Source organism: Eptesicus fuscus, chromosome 20 (assembly GCF_027574615.1).
Source record: "Eptesicus fuscus isolate TK198812 chromosome 20, DD_ASM_mEF_20220401, whole genome shotgun sequence".
Classification (NCBI taxonomy): domain Eukaryota; kingdom Metazoa; phylum Chordata; class Mammalia; order Chiroptera; family Vespertilionidae; genus Eptesicus; species Eptesicus fuscus.
The window spans coordinates 25,543,299-25,562,231 of NC_072492.1; the positions used below are offsets into that span (position 1 = coordinate 25,543,299).

At 40.2% G+C, this 18,933-nt stretch overlaps 1 protein-coding gene and 1 long non-coding RNA gene across 2 annotated transcripts in view; one reads left to right on the plus strand and one right to left on the minus strand.

The window, feature by feature from the left end:
• Positions 1-18,933, plus strand: part of ANKFN1 (ankyrin repeat and fibronectin type III domain containing 1) — a 221,931-nt gene that overhangs the window by 135,543 nt on the left and 67,455 nt on the right. The gene's annotated exons all lie outside the window — the stretch shown is intronic.
• LOC129147384 (uncharacterized) overlaps positions 1-18,933 on the minus strand; it is a 125,643-nt gene that overhangs the window by 40,291 nt on the left and 66,419 nt on the right. The gene's annotated exons all lie outside the window — the stretch shown is intronic.

The window sequence follows — 18,933 nt, forward strand, 5'->3', positions numbered from 1 at the left end:
TTTACTTGCAAATTTATTTTCAGCAGAATTACTGGACTTTGCAGTTTTAGGCCAGATTTTTTGTCACAGTAAATACTAAAATAAATAAACTTTTACTTTTTCATTCTCCAGTCCCAGAGAGCATTTAGCCACACCTCCTTACCTCCATGTACACACACATTTTCAACTATTTCTTCTCTTTGTATGCTACTAAAAATTTTAGTTAACTGATAAGTACTATTATTTGTACATGCTTTTTAAAAATCAAAACCCTGAAGACTGAGATGTTCATTATTTTTCTATTTTGAGGCTTAAAGAAATAACAAATGGTAAGAACATTTGTAAACAATGAGGACGATGAACATATTGATGTGAGACCTTCTCTTTCAAAACAATTTTTAAAAAATTATTGAGTGGTGACCATTAAAAGGCTGGAAATGTTCAATTTCAGTCATGACCCAACTCTAGTAGGTTTTTTAGTTTCTATCACAAATAGAAGACTATTCCGTAAAGAGGACAGCTTCTGCCTGGACTCTAGCTTTTGCTTTCATTCACTGCTGGAGCTCAATGACAGGTGAACTTCAAGAAGAATCCTCTAGGTTTTCTGCAATTAAAGAGACCACATTCCAGGACTAGAACTGGAGTTGCCCAGGTTCCCAGAGTCCTGGCCCTGTTCTAGGAAAGTTAAAGCAATAGTGGGTCCATGCAGCAGAGCTCCCTGGGGTCTGCTGTCAGCAGTCAGATGATGTGATTCAAGCATTTGTTGACACCATCCAGCAATTACTCTCAGGAGATTCATCTTGGTGACTGGGTTAAAGTAAGATTTAAAAAAAGAAAGTATAGAAAGGTCACTATTTTCAGATATGCCAGACCTTCATGGGAAATCTAAGTTATCTGTGCACAATGTTGGTGGTGAATGCCAGGCGTCCTCAAACAACGGCCCGCGGGCCACATGCAGGTGTTTTTGTCGTGTTGTTTTTTTACTTCAAAATAAGATATGTGCAGTGTGCATAGGAATTTGTTCTTAGTTTTTTTAAAACTATAGTCCGGCCCTCCAACGGTCTGATGGACAGTGAACTGGCCCCCTGTTTAAAAAGTTTGAGGATCCCTGAGCTAGGCAGACCACCCCAAATATTATAAATCATAGGATGTACAGAAAACAAAGGTTTTGCACCAGGTGTCACAAAGGCAGGTGGTTGAAGTCAGGAAATATAAAGCTGAATTATGATACCTGCACCTTCTAGCTGTTGGGAAGTCACTAAACACTCTAGGACTCAGCACCCTTACCAGAAATATAAGAGTAAGAACTAACCTAGCACAGCTAGTGAGATTTAAATATCTCCCATGATCCTCCTTATACCAACACTGGCCATCAAATTAAAACATGAACTGATCATGTCATTCTGTTTATAAACCTTCACTAGCTCCCACAAAATAAAACCCTTTAGCATTGCATTCAAGGACTTTCACATATCAGCCATCCCTCAGTCTCTCTCCCCGGGAAGTCCTGCTCTGTGTAAAATCCTACTAAATCTTCTAAATCAGACCCTTTCCTTATCCTGTCCCTCTCCTAATTTTGTTGGCCTTTGGAACTTCAACAACACTTTGCTCACCTGCCTGCTGGTCTGTGAGTTTTAGGGCAAAGATTTCTTATTCATGTTTACATTTTCATCATCCAGCACTGTGCCTTCCAATCTTAAAGATGCTCAAAAAGTACTGGCTCATACATGGAAATGGAACTATATGAAGGTGTTTTTAAACTGGAATTCTCATTAAAATGTAGTAATTATTGCCATTAAAGGTGAAGAACCTAAGCAATAAGGAGAATTTGACATTTAAAGGAATGAATCTCACAACCTTTTAAAATCTAGATACATTTTTTTCCAGGGCCCTGCAGGGGAACTGGTGGGTATACCAAGAGGTGGACCCCTTGGTATTACAAGGCATAACACCGTACCCTTCATTATGGGACAGAGCTGGTCCATGGAACTACACCTTCATCTTATGGCTATTGAAGATTCAGAAAGACCATCTCTCAGACTTTCTCAAAATCAAAACTTATAAATCTGTGTACCACTATGATTCCTTGCCTAGAGCTACTGTTTTCCTCGCCTTTTAGTACAAGCTGCGTGACCCTGGCTCCCCTGTTTTCCCAATTTAAAACCCACAAATGTGGCCAGTGATTCTCCCAAACTCATAGTGTCACTTAACTATGAAGGAAAGAGGCACTAGACTTTGAGCCCAGACAGACATGAGTTTGAAATATGACCCTCTCATTCATTCCCAGTGTGTGGCCTTGGACAGCGCACTCAGTCTTACAGAGCCAGTGACCTCACCTCTAAAAATAAGAAAAATGCATAACAGGGTTGTTGTGAAAAGCAAATAAGAAAATGTGGAAGAAAGTATTGCAAACTAAAAATGTTATAAAACTGTAAGATGTTATTCCCATGATGAGAACTAGACAAGTACCAGCCACAGTCACGCCTTCCTTTATTACTCCTTTCCCCATTTCTTTCTCCTGGAGTCCCTTGCAGAGGGACCACAGTACAAACGTACATCTGACTGGGCTTGGGTCTGCTTTTGCATAGAGGTTTGCTCTAATCCCTAATAAGGCTGATCTACTTCTCCATAAAGGGAGAACTTTTGTGGGGGAAATAACAGTTTCAGCAGCCCCTGTGGTAACAGAGCATTTCTTTGATCTCTTGCCACTATCTGAGTGTTGTTTTGAAAGTTACTTAAGGATGAAAGCATCCCCAAAAAAACTTACTGTCAAAGGGGATTTTAGCTCACCTCAAATCCAACCAACTCTGAGGTTTTGCATGTGTAAAATTGAGATGGTGACAGCTACATAAATATTAAATGAGCAATGAGATGTCAATGTTTTCATTACTGTTTGCAATTGAACTTGGAGTAAAGCTGAGACCAGTTACATACACCTGGAGAGAGAGAGCATGGTTTCTGATATGACCACGATATTTGATTTGGAAATTTTTAAGTATACAGTGTTGCTAATAGCTCTTAGGTTTTTTTAAAAAACTGTAGTTGAACTCCAGTATTCACCAGTTCCTATGAGAGCTTGAGATGCCAAATATTTGGGTTTATATAAAAATTTGGCTCACAAATGCCTCAATGAATAGGAAAAGCTGTCTCTTGGTGGGTAATAGGAAGTCAGGCCATTTCCTCCTACTCACAAAGGGTGAAGATAGTGCCAATCCTGATCTGGTATCCTATCTCCCATGGATCATGGCACTAGTATTTTTCTTTTCTCCCTGACTACAGCCTTGCTCTCTCTAGTTTTTCTCCAAGGTACTGATCTTTCTAAAATGCAAATTTGATCACTTAATGGCCTGATCATTGAGTAGCAACAAAAGAACTTCAAACTGTTGACCCTTATTAGCTTGACACTGAACTCCTGCTTCCCTATTGAATTTCATCTGTTATTAAAGTCACCTTCCCATCTCACCTCACCTGTTCTCCGGTCCCCATAATCTTCTTGCCCCTTGCAGTTCCCTGGCCACACCAGAAATCCCTTTGCAGAAGCAGCAACCTCTGACTGGAATGCCTTTGGCCACTCTCTTCCCATGGCAGACCTACACATCCTTTAGGACTCTGCCAAGAGCCAGCTTGTCCAGAAAGCTGTCCCTGACCACCTTCTCCCCAGACTTAGCCTGCTTCTGTCATAGCAGTAATACTGCATTATAACCTTGTAATGATTTGTTTGTCTCTTCCATAAGAGAGTATTTGTCTAGAGGGCTAGGATTAGGCTTTATTCATATTTGCATCCTAGCACTTTAGTAATGACTTTACAGCATTGGGTCTCTGGTAAGATGTGACAAGTCTAATAAATCAATCAGCCAATCAGTGCTAGATTTAAAGTTGGATCTGATTTCTTATCCTAAATATACCAGCAATTAGTTTGGGTTGGATACTGGACCAACAGATACAAAATTCAATAAGTTCAATTATCTTTACTTATTGAGAACCTATTATATGTATTCCCCTCCAATAAGCCCACATAATTATTTTTCTTACAGTCTATGGACCAAGTACCTTACTCCCAAGATTTAAATATTGCCAATTACTTTCTTGCTCTACCTTGTTATCTTAGAATAGATAAAAAACTTTTCAAAATCTTAAGAGCTCCTTTCCCTCATCTTCCCCACATTGGGTGACCTTTCTAGAATGTTTATAAAACAGCAGCCTGGTGGGAGCATTCGAGATCTTGTTTCCCAGCAAATGTCATCAGTTTGGTTCAAATAAACTCTTTTAAAATTAAATATATATAGATATATAGAAGCCTGGTTCTTTCTTTTTAACTGTGAATTAACAAAGTCTTCTTTATTAAATGAATTGCTACATCATTCACTTAAGACATCTTTATTGACACCTACTATGTGCCAGTTGTTCCCATGGACCAAGATAAAGGGCATGGGGTATTCTGTCAGTTTGAACAGATGAGCTGAAAAATGCTCAACATTAGACATTTTAGATCCAAGCTACTGATTAAAATGTGTTTTGTAAATGTTGCAAATATAGAGACATCATATGTAAGTATATACCAAAGGCAACAAACAAAATACAGATAACTATAGCACTATCCTAAGAAAAGTAGTAATTAGACCCTTCAAATAGCTCCAGCCAGGATATACATTGTACACTATGATGTGTAATTTTTCATTGGGACCTCGAAAAGCATACATGTATGTTGCTTACAATATGAAGGGATTTTCCTGATCCCCAGAAGCTCATTTGGGATTCCTGGACCCCAGGCAAAGAACATATTGCATGAACAGGTTGAGGTTTGTGCTCTCTACATCAGGCAGTCTGATCATCCACACAGAAGCAGAAGCTGAGCCTGGGAGCGGAAGACAGGGCTCTTTGTGTCCCTGGGAATCTCTGGAAGACTTCTTCTTGCCTTGATGGGAAAATCTAAAGATTGGATTTTTCAGGATCAATAAGGCACCCTTGTTGAGTAATTTACAGTAGAATGTGAAAGCAAATACAGAAGGGACGCACCCCAAAAAGCACATTCCCCTTGGTAAGACACAAAGAGAGGACTGTGGCTGGCTGCTCCAAGGTGGTCTCTCTTGTGGTCTCTCTCTCTCTCTCTCTCTCTCTCTCTCTCTCTCTCTCTCTCTCTCTCTCTCTCTCTCTCTCTCTCCCCTCTCCTCCCTCTCTCCCTCCCTTTCTTTCTCTCTCTCTCTCTTCCTTTCTTTCCTTTCTCTCACAAATTCCGATGGATCCTGGGGAACCACTCTTGCTTTGGAGTTGGTTTGTTCCCAGGTTGTCCATCCTATTTCTCACCTCAGCTTAAGTGTCTCCAACCAGAGGAGAGAGAAACAAGTGGGGGAAAAGATATGTCTTATTCAGGCCTGGCGGGGGAGAGGAGGGCTGGGAATAGGCTATTGGAGAGAGAGGAGGAGGAGGAAGACAGCACCAGTGAGGTTATTTACATAATATGAACCAGGCTCAAATTATATGCCAGCAGTTTACACAAGTCTTCTGTGACTGTTCACACTGTTGTTTGTTTTTACATCAGTACTTATCTTGGCCACCAGAGCCCATGCCACTGACATCAAAATACAGAACACCTTCATGAGACTCCCAGGCCCCCAGCATCAGTACAATCTTCTGTTCTGCGCAATGGTCACTATCCCCAGCCCTCTCTCCCTTTTGAAACCACAACAAGGAAATCACAGTATTGGAGACAACTCTGGTCCTTGGGGAAAGGAGACAGAGGTGCCAATCAGGAGCCTGGCCTTAGGTTCCCTCAGTACAACTCAAATGTTAAAAATACTTCCTGCAACCTTTTCACAGTTGGAGCTCTCTCAAGCTTAAAAGACCTCAACATGGCTACTAGTCCATTTATCACTTTCTCCCCACATGGGCTCCGGAGGCAGACAAAACACCCATGGGTTCAAGTCCATATTCTGCACTGATAAGCTGTGTGGCCTTGAGCTAGTTATTTAAAAGTTTTGAGTCTTAGTTTCCTCATCCAGAAAATGAGGAAAATACTACCTACCCTATGGGACTGTTATGAAGATGAAGTAAAATATTTGGAAGTAAAGCACAGTACCCAATAAATATTAATAGATATTTCCTTAGTGTCCTCCAAAGACCAATAAGAATTTCCTATAAACCATTATCTGTGTTTAATTCAGGATTTTCTTTTTTACCGCCCCCCCCCCCCCTTTTTTTGGTAATATTTTACACATGCCATATTTTATTTTTATTTTTTTAAATTTTATTTTATTGTTTAACGTATTACAAATAGTAATACATATGTCTCCTTTTTTTTCCCCCATTGACTTTCCTCGGCCTCCTCTACCCCCGCCCCCCACCCATGCCCTCACCGCCCCCCCCCCCCTCAGTGTCTTGCGTCCATTGGTTATACTTATATGCATGCATACAAGTCCTTCGGTTGATCTATTACCTCCCCCCCCCCCACAACCCTCCCCAGCCTTCCTGTTGTAATTTGACAGTCTGTTCTATGCTTCTCTGCCTCTGTATCTATCTTTTTGTTCATCAGGTTATAATGTTCTTTATTACCCATAAGTGAGTGAGATCATGTGGTATTTTTCTTTCACTGACTGGCTTATTTCACTTAGCATAATGCTCTCCAGTTCCATCCATGCTGCTGCAAATGGTAAGAATTACTTCTTTTTTATAGCAGCATAGTATTCCATTGTGTAGATATACCATAGTTTTCTAATCCACTCGTCTGCTGATGGGCATTTAGGCTGTTTCCAAATCTTAGCTATTGTAAATTGTGCTGCTATGAACATAGGAGTGCATATATCCTTTCTGATCGGTGTTTCTGTTTCTTGGGATATATTCCTAGAAGTGATATTACTGGGTCAAATACACATGCCATATTTTAAAAGGTAATCTATAATCTTTTTGAAAAATAATTGGAGCAATTTTCTTAGGAAAAACTGCCAACCCCATCCTTGACCAATAGTCTTTTTTCCTATTATCAGAAAACCCCTGGTTTAACTCTGCATCAACTAATAATATACCCTTTATTGGGGCACATGAGGTACCCACAGCCACTGTTCTTTGAAGAATATGGCAGAATCCATGGCCTCTCCTTAAGATGTACTCTTAAACAATAGAGTGTAGATGAGGTGAAAAAACACACTATTGTTTCTTGGGATCCAGTTGTCAATCAGTGTCTTAGGAGGAAGAGGAAGTGAATGGCATTATAGTCATTCAACATTTATTTTTTTAACTATTACTCCATGCAAGGCATGATCTTGGCCAACTGTGGGGGATACAAAAGTGAGTCAGACACAGTCTGACCTGAAGAACTGGACTCAGGAGGCAGACAAAATACCCACGGGTTCAAGTCCATATTCTGCATTAATAAGCTGTGTGGCCTTGAGTTAGTTATTTAAAAGTTTTGAGTCTCAGTTTCCTCATCTGTAAAATGAGAAAAATACTACCTACCCTATGGGACTGTTATGTGTTATGAGGATGAATAATAAAATATTTGGAAGTAACTATTATAAGGAAGATGAAATGCTCAATTAACACAGATTTTCTTTAAATGTCTACAATGTGCAGATACATTTCTAGGCCCTGAGAATATGATGGGGGGAGGGGGGGAAATAAACTCATGGAACTTACATTTTCTTGGATAAATAAGTAAACTAATAAATAATTATAGATAATAAATGCTACATTTAAAGTAATAGAATAATTGAAAAAAAAAGGATGACTTTGGTACAAATAACTTGCTATGTTAGAGAAACAGAAAGTACAGATAAAAGCAAAATGTGTCGAATAGGACAGGGGTTACAAAGAAGTAAGCAGGAGCCAGATCATGACTCCTCATAGACTAGGAATCTGCAAACTCTTACTATAAAGGGTCAGATAATAAATATCATAGGCTTTCTAGGCCATATGGTCTCTCTTGCAACTATTCTGTTCTGCCATTGAGACAACATGTAAAGAATACGTAGGCTGTGTTCCAATAAAGTTTATTTGTGGACAATGAAATTGGAATTTCATATAATTTTCACATCACCAAATATTTTGATTTTCTTTCTTCAGTGTAAAAATTATTCTTAGCTCACAGGCTGTGCAAAAACAGAAGGTAGGCTGGATTTGGGCAACAGGTCTCAGTTTGCCAGCCCCTTCTGTACACTATAGTAAGGTAACGAGTGTGGATTGTATTCCAAGGGCACTTATGAGGTTTCCATGAAGGAAAGTATTGTGATGTGACTTTTGCTTTGACGAGATTGTTCTGGCTTCAGTGGATCTGTGGGGGTATGAACAGAGTCACAGAGACTAGCTTAGCTCTGAAACTGTTGTAGGAATACCAATGTGAAACAATGGCAGCTTGGACAAGGGTGAGAGTAATGGTGTTTTTAAATAATTAAAAGGAGATCAATTTGCAATATATTGTCCAGGTGGAGTTGAAAATACATTTGCATGAATCATTATACTACAAAATACAGAGTATCAATGCCAGAAGAAATGACAGATTTAATTATTCTGGGAAATCAGAGAGAATGACCTGGAGTTGAAGGACACTAAGCCTTTCACCTGAGTAGGTCTATTTTTGGGGTCCCCCGCCCCACCCCAAGTAGGTTTTTGACAAGAAGAGACAGTTGAGGCATTAGGCTGGAAAGATTACTTATTTCTTGAAAGTCTGCATGGTGATGGGGAAAGAACTTTGGTCTGAGATAGACTTGGCCTTTCTAAATCTCCTGTCCTCATCTATCATCTGTAAAAAAGGACCATAATAGTAAACTGCAAGCTTCTTGAGACCAGGGACCACATCACTTGCCTCTCCATATCCCAGAACCTAGCTGATCAATAATCTGACACCAATTCAATGAGTATTTACTGACCTACTATATGCTATGGCATGTGGTATTGGGGAATCTATATACATATTCACTTACTTATAGAGCTCACAGGATTAAAAAGGTAATTCACTAATAGTTATTACTGTGCTACAAAGGAACAATATTTGATATTCCAAGAGATATAACAGGGACTTGATGTTACCCTGGGATCAGAGAAGGCTTGTGTGCAGAAGGGAAAAGGAAGGGATAATTAATGGAATGAAAATGAGAAAGGAGAAGGAATAACATTTTTAACAAAATGAACACTACGTGTGAGAAAGGAAGGAGCCTGACATGTTCTAAGGACCTAAAAATTGGAGAGAGAAAGAGAACAGTGGGCACTCTGAAACTGAAGCAAGGGGTAGAGAAGGCCAGGTCATCTAGAGCCTGCTGGGCCAGGATAAGGATTGAGGATTTTATCTCAAACTCAATAAGAAGTTATAGGTGAGCTTTGGGTTCACACAGACCTGGCTTTAATTCCCAATTTATCCACTTGTTAAACTGGTGGAATTATTGAATAAATGACTTAGCCTATCTTGTAGGAATATTGTGAGAAATAAATGAGGAATTTATCTGTAAAAGAACCTGGTTGGTTTTTATTAAGTGTCAATTTTCCTTCCTTGGAGCACAGGCTAAATGCTGACAGTAGTGGGAAATAAGGCTCAGAAATTAGGTTAAATGCCCAGCTAAGGAGTCCTTAATTTGTAGATCACAGGGAGCAAAATGGCTGAGGATTGTCCCCCGCACCATCAGGACCCACACATAAATCAAACCCACTCTATCTGAGCCCCTCCTCCATACTCCCCAAGAGAGTGGGGTGGGTCTCCAAAGATCAACATGGCATGGGTCCTGTCCTCAAGGAGTTTAATCTGTTAAAATTGTAATGAGGAAAATGGTATGTTAAAAATGGGTACAGTAAGAGAATGAAAGAAAAGCCAAATCGAGTGCTTTCTCTGAGTGAAGGCTTCTCATCTGGCAGGAAAGTTGGAATGTTTTTGCTTTTGCCCCTGTGGCTGGTTATTTTAATTCCATGAGGGCCCAATAGGATTCAGAAAGCTGTAAATTGGCCACATATCTTGGACCTTGTGTATATAAATCAAATAGCTGATCCTGTGATCCCCTGCCTGGTATTCTTTAGAAATGTAAAATTGCTTGCTGGAGCTCTCTCCCAGCAGACAAGAAGGGCATCCGTCTGCTGGAAACAAAACAAAACAAAAATCTCAGCATCCCAAGAAGCTTTGCCAGGAGAAGAGCTCTTATCCCACTGAAAAGATGTCAGATGCTGTGTAGTCTCCGAGGAGTGGTAGGTGGGAGTCCCAGCCTTCAGATCTCTGTCACTTGGTTTAAGTCCCTGCTATTGTTCAGCTTTATCCATTGCAGCTTTTAAAAAGCTTGTACATCTATAATGAACAAATATTATTATGTGGATACTTTCTCTTAAAAAGTAGTCTAAAGCAAATAAAAATTTGTCTGGACAACTTATAGTCCAAGGATATGGCAATCTTCTAAGGAAAATTAATAAGTTTTTCTAAACTAATGACTAAAGTCTCTATTTTCAGTCCACGGTGTCCTAAAGGTGGCCATTCATAAAGCCCAGACAATCATAAAATCAAATATAATCTTACCTAATAATAGACAAACATGTAAATTGACCATACCTCCGCTACACTCACAGCCAATCAGAGTGAGTATGCAAATTAGAAGGCCAAAGATGGCAGCAGCCCAGCTGCTCCAGGCATGGAATGGCCAGGCGGGGCAGAACACCTGCTATGAGAGGGAGGGTGGTGGGGGGCTAAGGGATCTACAGGAGTGAAGTGCCACAGCGAAGACAAGACTGCAGACTCCGGAGTCTGCAGCGAAGACAAAGATGGCAGACTCCGGCCTGAGTCTGCAGCAAAGACGAAGAAGGCAGACTCTGGCCGGAGCAAAGGCCTGGGTCCCTGGTGCCAGAGGAAAACCGGTGCTGGAAGCCAAGGGAAGGAAGGCCTATTGCACGAATCTCTTCATGCAACGGGCCTCTAGTAATGTATAATAAAATATAATAAATCATATAGTAATGATGAGGTACAGAGAATCCTGGTTAGGTGCAGCGCTCTTTCACTGCATCAGGGGTAAGGGACTGGTATGTCCTGCCATCCATGCAATCAACACTCGGGTTCCTGTTGGTTGGCCCCTGACTCTGCCATCCTTTTGTTGCAGTCAAGTTTAGGTTCCCACCCTGCAGGCTCTGTGCTCTGCCAGAGTGGCTTAGGTAAAAAGAACTGACTTATGTGGGAACCTGGGCACCTGTACTAAGTGCCTACTTGGTCACTGAAATTCTGCCCCCAGATTCCTTCACTGTGCCACTCCTGCCTCCTAAATGAGTGGCACATACCTCATTCTTGTGTCCTGGTAACAGAATGCTACCTAAATTATGCCCAAATAATCTACACTCCTTAAACATTATACCCAGCTGGTCAGGATACACTCACCCTTAGAGTCCATCTGAGCAGTCATCAAGTATCTATCTAGTGGTAACTACTTAACAATTGACTCTATGGGGGGGGCGGTCTATATGTATATATGCATACATATACATACACGTCTTTTATAAATTTCACTGACAGAAAATACATGCAGCACACAATTTACAAATAATAAGAAAATATATATATACTTTTTTGGTAAATTCCTTGTAGCCTATTGATTCTCCCAAAATGTTTATTTTTATCAAACTCTTGAATCCATAGTCAACCTATAGCTGCAAGTAACAACGAGTGTAGTTCCAATGTAAATGTTGCTTGGTATTTTCATTTACTTTAAGGATATAAAATAAAAATGAAACAACAAAACTTATGTTGGAACTTCACTCGTTTGTCAATGACATTCTTTGTTGAATCAAATAACAGTTTTCAAGCACTAGACAAATTTTTCTTCAATTTTTTGTGCTACTCATTATTTAATAGCCACAGAAACTTTTAACTTTAATCTGCTTTATCAACATTTTCTCCATCACTTTCTTAAGTCTAGACCAGTGGTCAGCAAATTTCTCCTATAAAGGGCCAGAGAGTAAATACATTAGGCTTCATGAACTATATATAGTCTCTGTCACATATTTTTCATTGTGTGTGTGTGTGTGCGCGCGCGTTATTTTTTTTTTTTTTACAGTCCTTCAAAAATGTAAAAACCAAAAACATTCTTAGCTCCTGGGCCATACAAAATCTCAGGCCAAATTTGGTTCATGGAACTGTAGTTTGCTGATACCTGGTCTAGACAGTCCACAAAATGAAAAATCAAGCCCTGGTTTATAGTATTTGCTGATTTCTATGGTGTAAATATTCCCTCCATGGCCAATTTCAAGCTACCAACATGATGTCACTAAGTAGATTGGGAAGAGATATTCAGTAGTACACCATTATATGCTATTTATACCATACAGATACAATAGATATCAATAAGCCCAAGGGCATAATTAATAATAAAATGCCATAAAAATAGAGATGAGTTTTAGGTACTTATTGTATTTGTCTTTAATATAATTCAATATAATTTCTTTAAGCTTATACAATTTAATTTTTCATGATGGCTGTATTAACCACCAGTTCGTAGAATTCTGAAATTCTAACATTCAGCTCTTGTGAGCTATATGGGTCATCTCCAGCACCCTGTTGCATTTATCACATATAAATGTGGAGCAAGGCCAAGCTCTGACTTCCTCCCTTTCCCTATTTGTGCTTCCTCTGAAAGCCACCCTATCATACCACCTGGTCTCAGATGTGACACAAGAAGTGGATTTTTGTACACTACTTTGTGATAAATCTGACATCTTCCCCAAACCAGTGAATGAGTCTACTAAGGACAGATATCCTATAAATATAAGAAAATAGTGACTCCTATATGACCTAGGGCAGTGATGGCGAACCTATGACACACGTGTCAGCACTGACACGCGTAGCCATTTCTGATGACACGCGGCCCCTAAGGCGGCCGCATGTCGAGGATGAAACATTTGCAAAATAATGTTTTTTCCTCAAAGTGACACACTACCCAAGTTATGCTCAGTTTTTTGGCTAAGTTTGACACACCAAGCTCAAAAGGTTGCCCATCACTGACCTAGGGTCTGTGGATTATTTATGCTCCCAATAACTCAACTAGTGCAGATCATTCATCAAACTTTCTCATCCCCAAACTATCAGCATTACTGAGGGAATTTTGTTTGAAGATATTCCTAGTTTACCTAGCTAAGTGACCAGATAAGTAATGAGAGGTAAAGCACCATGGATCTCATTGGAGACATGAGGCTAGCAGCAACTGGGCCTCTGAAGACTGGTATTCATTCAACAAACATTTATGCTAGGCTTGGAAAGAAAGAAAGCCCTACTAGTAATAGTAATAACCATATAAATGATGATGCCTTTCATTTAAAAAACCAATGGGATCAAGAGAAAGAATACTTTTAGGTAAGAGACATATAGGATGAACTATTAGGAGGGACATAAAGAAGCAAATGGATCCAACTGGGGAGCTTTTTCTGTGGTTACTTGTAGCGCTTTATGTACTTCTCAAAACCTGAATATTTAGACATCCCTGCTTCCTGTCTGTATCTGTGTGTCACTCTAGCATATGGGAGGCAAAACTAAAACAGTATACAATATATACAGATGGGCACTTATTATTCACTTATTATTTGTGGTGTGGCAGAATCTGACAATAAGTAATTGAATACAACCTTCCAATTCCAACTTTGCTTTTAATCTTCTAGGAGTCGTGGGTCAGAAAGGCTTTACTAGTGTCCAAAAAAAAAAAAGCCTTTTGCCCTTAATTTAAATCATTGTTTTTCTATAGAAATTTAATTTGGGGAGGAAAATGTTTTTCTAATTAACTAGAAGACCATGTGCTATGCAAACAATAAAGATTTTTGTTTGAATGTAATGCATGCTCCTGATCCTAGGACTACAAAGGGAATTTAAAATAAAAAATGCAAGCAGCTCTGACCTCCTATTTTGCCCGAGCTAAAACAGAATTCTCAGATTCAGAGTTTTCACGTCAGTTCCCAATTTAAAACCCACAAGTGTTGCGCGGGCTCATGCTTCCGCAAGGCACATCTTCTCATCGCTAGAAATGACTGTATTTGGGTTTCTGGGCACGTCCCTCTCTCCCTTTCTTCCCCTTGTGCTATGGTTGGCCTGGAAGGTTAGAAACTGCACAATTAGATGGATCAGGGGAAGATTTCATAATACTCTGGTGCTGGGCTAGGCAGTCTAGCCAAATTCCGTTCATTAGCTAAGGCGCCAGGGTGAGTGTGGCCAGTAAGAATGCTGTTTTGGTTCCATAGAAATGTTGATAGGGAATAGGAAATAAACTTTTATTTTTGGGGTTCCTGAGAGACAGTTTGGACAAGTGAAGAGTCTGAGATGCTGGGAATCTGGAGGCCAGTAGTTAATCTCCATCTCAACCACTTACTGGGCAGCTCAAGCAACTTCTGCTCTCTTTTGACTACGTTTTTTTCTGACACTGTTTTCTTACTTTTTATGTACCAGCATCAGATTTCTGTCTACCTTAGACTTTAAATATTTGAAAGTCCAGAATCGAGCACTCAATTTACCCAGCATTTACTGAGCCACCTGGAATAGGCTGGGTGCTATGATAGGTGCTTTGGATACTGGTATTAATTTGACATGGCCTTGCCCTCAAAGAGTATATAGACTACAGAGGAGACAGATGTCTTAAAAATTAAATACAAAACAATAACGCGAGTGCAATGTAAAACATTAAAGTTGCTATAGAAAAATTGGCAAAGGAGCTTCCCTGGGAAGCCCAGGAGAAGCTATCGAATGGAAAGGTCCTTGAACCAGGTCTGTTTGAATGAAGAGGAAGGAGATTTGGGGACAGAGGGTAGCGTACCAAAAAAGAAAATGGCATAAGCAATGGGTCTGAGGCCCAGTGACTGACTGGTAAGGCTGGAATGGAGGGTGTGGGTGGGGCCTGGGCAAGAGGCGAGAGGATAACTTTTACTGTGTACTCCTCCCAGTGTACAAACACATAAAACAACTGTGGGCTTTGAGGCATTAGAGACTTTAGGGAGAACCTGGATAATAACAGGTTTGGGGTTTATTTTTTAATCAGATGAAATTAACTGGACATTGTTGCAATGTTATTTCTTTACACCTTTAGTATACATAGTTATCACATCTCAAAAACCTGGCCTGAAACTTAAAAGTGTTCCAGAGAGAGAAGGGTATATTAATCACACAGTCTACAACAGACTTGTTATTTACCTGTACGTTAGACTAAGTTCTCAGCTTGTACATCCTAACACTTCTAGTTCTGAGTTCCCTGCCTTTCTTGAGTCTGTGACATTTCCCCTCACAGTATAGGTGACAAGACCAGATCTTCAGGAGTTCTTTTTCATCTTATGCTTTTGAACTTCGGTTTACATAGCTGCCATCAGGAAAATGGTCATGTTCAGCTAGAACTCACCTGCCCAAATGATTCTACATTTGTAAAGCTTAGATAAAAATAAAATATTTGTTAAAATAACATTTAAAATATCCATAGTTATTTGATTTAAATATAGTACATCACAGTTTGAGCCAGAGCCAAATTTTAAGAAATACTAACACCTAGGTTTTGTCTGGTACCTTTCTTGCTCATGTTCAACTGCTATGAGCCATTGCATGATTAAACCCTGCTTCTATTTCCCAGACCTAAATAGAAACAGTTGCCTGATCTTTATCTTAAAACTAGAAGCCTAGCACGTGAAATCGCACAGCCCCACCCACCCGCGTCAGCCCCGCCCACCCACACTGGCGTCAAGTCCCCACCGGCACCCGCGCACTCAGCCTCCTGGTGACCAGTCTTTGGTTGTTACAACATGACAGCGTCACCACCAAGGGGTTTTTATAATAGAGATTGTAAGTCTTATATAGCTTTAAACTTCATATACATGGCTCCAGCCCTCCAGGGATTTAGAGCAGGCTTTATGTGATTTTCTCATGGCTTTAATATTATGTCTTTAAACGACCTACACATAACTTTCTAGAGATACCATGCTAACTTGCCTTCCTAGAATTCCCAGTTGGCTCTCAAAGTGGCTCCTGCTTACTCTGTTCCCTCTTCATTCTTAAATTATCAGAAGCTCCTTTTTACATGTCAGAAGAGTCCACGAACCCAGGAAAATACACAGAGAAAAATGACTATTGGTTGTCCCAGAATAGGTTGGCCATTCCAACATGGATAATTTTTTTCTTTCCAAGTGAATCTTATCTTTTCCTAGTCCCTTCCCCCTTTGAAATCCATCTATATATATAAAAAGCCAGCGACCATAACAGCCATAATGACCGGTCACTATGACACCCACTGTGGCCAGCGAACCGGCCCAATCAGGGGATGGGGCTGGCTGGCCAACCTCGTGGCCCTTCCCCCCAGCCAGCCTGCCCCTGATTGCACCCCACCCCAATAGGGGGTGTGGTCAGCCCTCCAACCTCCTGCAGCCCCTCCCCCCCAACCGGACTCACCCCAGATCAGCCCCCCCACCTCTCAGGGGCAGAGCTGGCCAGCTGGCCAACCACGCATGGCCCCTCCCCTAGGCCGCAGACCCCCCCCCTCCCAATTGGCATCTCTTACCCCATTCAGGGACAGGGCCGGCCCACCACTCACAGCCCCTCCTCATGGCAGGGCCCACCAGCCAATCACCCTCGGCCCCTTCCCCCAGCCAGCCTGGCCCTGATCGGGCCCCAATTGGGGTGGGCCAGCCGGCCAACACCCCACCATCTCCTCTTCCTGACAGGCCCAGCCCCAATTCACCCAATTGGGGCCATGCCAGCTGGACCCCACCCATGCACAAATTCATGCACTGGGCCTCTAGTATGTGTTATAAGATCTAATTAGACATAAATGCTTAAAACATTCTATTAACTATAAAAGCAGGACCACACACACATCCTGACAAGCCTGCTTCTATGTTTTTATTCTGATTTTCAAGAAGCCAGGCCCTCTTTTCCACCTGGAACATGCTCTGTAAAACATATTCAATAGAACATAAACAGTTCTTATTCAAAAATAAATTGTGTTTCTTCAGAAATTTTAAAGATTGTATCTTTGAGCAACTTCTCATTAATCACTTGCCAAATAATCTGGTATCATTCCCCCTAAACCCTAACTCTTCTTTGGGATGCTACCCTGAATCCTTAGCCTGGAATCAGAAGCTCTTAATTCTCAGCCTTGAACTTGGAGCTCTACTACATCAATCAATCAAGCATGTTCAATGGCAATCAAAGATATTTGTGTTTTGAGAATTTTCTTTGCTCTTTCTAGATGTCTTTATACATTTGCTACTAATTTACATTCTGTTTCATTTGTGATAACTAACTCCCTCAATGATTTCTTTTTTTCCTTTAGTTAAAACTATATTCAAGATTATTCTCTGATTACAAACCCATGCCAATTGACTTTCAGAGACGACTTCTTCAAGAGCTAGTAGCTCATAATAAGCAGAATAAAACATTTTGAAAACAATTATTCACATACATATATAACATATATAAAAACATATATATGTGTGTTTTAAAATACATATTTATAATGAGGTAGAGAGTTATAACTCTCGATTTGAAAGTTAACATAACTGTAATCATTTGATTTTAATGGATTTTACAATATGCCTGAAAGCTTCAAAGGGCAAGAGACTAGAGAAGAATAAAATATCTCCATGTTGGAAAAAAGCAGTCTATTCCAGTGTGTGTGTGTGTGTGTGTGTGTGTGTGTGTGTGTGTGTGTAAAATATTTAGTAGGCACCATCTATGTACTACATACACAGATCCACATACCAGAGAGGGAAAAAAAGTTACACTTTTCCTATTCTCAAGTTTCTCAAGATCTAATAAGAAAAAGAGACACAATAAAGCATAATATGTATTTAATAAACCTTGTTTTTTATGAATAAAGAACTCTACGAGGACAAAAACAGGTGTTTAAGCCTGGTACTGGCACAAGAACAGACATATTGATCAATGGAACAGAATAGAGAACCCAGATATCGACCCAAACCACTATGCTCAATTAATATTTGACAAAGGAGGCATGAACATACAATGGAGTCAAGACAGTCTCTTCAATAAATGGTGTTGGGAAAACTGGACAGATACATGCAAAAAAATGAAACTAGATCACCAACTTACACCATACACAAAAATAAACTCAAAATGGATACAGGACTTAAACATAAGACGGGAAACCATAAAAATACTAGAGGAATCCACAGGCAACAAAATCTCAGACATATGCCACAAGAACTTCTTCACTGACACTGCCCCTAGGGCAATGGAAGCTAAAGAGAAAATTAACAAATGGGACTACATCAAAATAAAAAGCTTTTTTACAGCAAAAGAAACCATCAACAAAACAACAAGAAAGCCCACTGCATGGGAAAACATATTTGCAAATGCTATCACTGATAAAGGTTTAATCTCCAACATCTACAGGCAGCTTATGCAACTCAATAAGAGGAAGATAAATGATCCAATAAAAAAATGGGCAACAGACCTAAACAGAATATTTTCAAAAGAAGACAGAAGGAAGGCCAAGAGACACATGAAAACATGTTCAAAGTCACTTATTATCCGAGAGATGCAAATCAAAACAACAATGAGGTACCATCTCACACCTGTCAGAATGGCTATCATCAACAAATCAACAAACAACAAGTGTTGGCGAGGATGCGGAGAAAAAGGAACCCTCGTGCACTGCTGGTGGGAATGCAGACTGGTGCAGCCACTGTGGAGAACAGTATGGAGTTTCCTCAAAAAACTGAAAATGGAACTCCCATTTGACCCAGTAATCCCACTCCTGGGAATATATCCGAAGAAACTAGAAAAACCAATCAGAAAGGATATATGCACCCCTATGTTCATAGCAGCACAATTTACAATAGCTAAGATTTGGAAACAGCCTAGGTGCCCGTCAGCAGATGAGTGGATCGGAAAACTGTGGTACATCTACACAATGGAATACTATGCTGCCATAAAAAAGAAGGAATTCTCATCATTTGCAGCAACCTGGATGGAATTGGAGAACATTATGCTAAGTGAAATAAGCCAGTCAATGAAAGAACAATACCACA